Raw genomic sequence first — 1,922 nt, 5'->3', positions numbered from 1 at the left:
AGGGTGCTGAAGTAAACTGAAAATCCTCCTTTCTTTTTGATACTGTTGACTTGAAGACTACAAGCTGCAAACAGCTTCTCTTTAACATAAATCATTGTGATATGACAGCGCTGCTCTTGTTGTTTTGCTGAGATTACTGCAGAGACAGAGATTAAAAATAGAGGACTTGCATTGGCTGTGTCTTCACAAAATTTGTTGCTGCTCCTCTAACAATCGGCTTGTTTATACAAAATAAAAACAAAAGTGCTGATATATACAAATATCAATGTACAAAGAGATATTTACAAAGCTGTGTTATGTTCAACAAAAGGGATCATGATAATGCTTCAGCATACGGCCATTTACAGGGCCTTCTTCAGCAATGCTGCCCTCTACAGATTTGAGGAAATATGTGTTATTTCCCTTAACAGCAGAAATAACAAATGGCCCTCTCCAAAGGAAATCGAATTTTGCATGTTTTCCCTTGTCTTCTCTTCGTGAGTCCCACCTTAGAACTTTGTTGCCAACACAGAAATTCTCAACCTTAGTCCTCTTATCAAACATCCTTTTGAGCTTTTCTTGTAACATTTGAGCTCTGTCATACACCTGTTCTCTGGTTTGCTGAAGGTAAATGGTCTGATTGATCCTGCGTTGAATATCATTTGGTTCAGCTTGAACCTCCTGCAACAGCCTCATAATGGAAATTCCCAAAGAAGATGGGAATCTGGCTTCCATACCGTAAACAAGCTCATAAGGGCTCATCCCAATTGATTTTTTTGTCGAAAGCCTGTCTGCCCAAAGGGCATTGGTGAGATTTTTATGCCAGTTCTTCTTGCTTTCTTCCAAGGTCTTCTTAATGATACTGATTAGGCTCTTGTTAGATGACTCGGCTAAGCCATTACCTTGAGGGTAATAGGATGTGGAATGGCCTAAAGTGATACGGAATTTATGGCAAAAAATGATCATCTTTTTGGATTTGAAAGCAGCGGCATTGTCAGTGATGATCTTCTCAGGGCAGCCAAATCTAGACAGGATATTGCACTCAAGGAATTGGATAATGGTGGTGTCATTGACCTGCCTGCATGGAATGGCTTCAATCCACTTGGTGAAATAGTCGGTGGCAGTTAGAATCCACTTATGCTGGCCTGAGGAAGAGGGATGGATTTCTCCAATGAAGTCAAGACCCCATTGTTGAAAAGGCTTTTCGGTTGAGATGGGCTTAAGAGGCAAGGGCAACAGCTTTCTTTTGCCCTCAAAGATTTGGCATTTGTGACATGAGATAGCAAACTTATTTACATCTGCAAACAAAGAGGGCCAATAGAAACCAGCCCTTAAAATTTTATCAGTAGTGGACTTCCAATATAGATGTCCTCCACAGTCCCCTACAAGGAATTCTTTCATGACATTATTAGTTTCATTCATGGTCAAACAATTAAGAAATATGCCTTCATGATTCTTCCAAAATAAAGCACCATCTAAGACACAAAATTTCAAAGCCTTCATTCTTAAAAATCTCTTCTTGGTCCTGGACAATCCTGGGGGAGCAAACAGGTTTAACAATACAAAGCATATATCAGCATACCATGGGGATTGTAGAAAGGTGTCACTGATCTGTGGAGTCGCCATCTCCTGTTCATTGTCCGGTTGGTTGATGTCTAAGGCTTGAAAGTTTGTTTCGGACATCAGTTTGGCTAAACCTTGTCCCTTTATTAGCTTGGTTGGTTTTATTTCTATGTCATACTCAAGAATGTTAGCAATCCACTTGCCTCTTTTGCCTTCTAATCCTTCTTGGGTTAATATGTCTTTTACAACAGCATTTGGGACATAGGCAATCATGTGTGAATATAAAATGTAAATTCTGAAGTCTTTGATTGCTTTAACAAGGGCATAGGCCTGCTTCTCCATGATTTGGTACTTCAGGGGTGCATCTCTTAAGGCTCAGC

This window comes from Pinus tabuliformis, chromosome 8, assembly GCF_031772625.1.
Source record: "Pinus tabuliformis cultivar Carrire ecotype Pingquan chromosome 8, CPIR1, whole genome shotgun sequence".
In the NCBI taxonomy this organism is placed as follows: Eukaryota; Viridiplantae; Streptophyta; class Pinopsida; order Pinales; family Pinaceae; genus Pinus; species Pinus tabuliformis.
The sequence above is the reverse complement of the archived record's forward strand: the minus strand, read 5'-3'. Positions refer to the sequence as shown.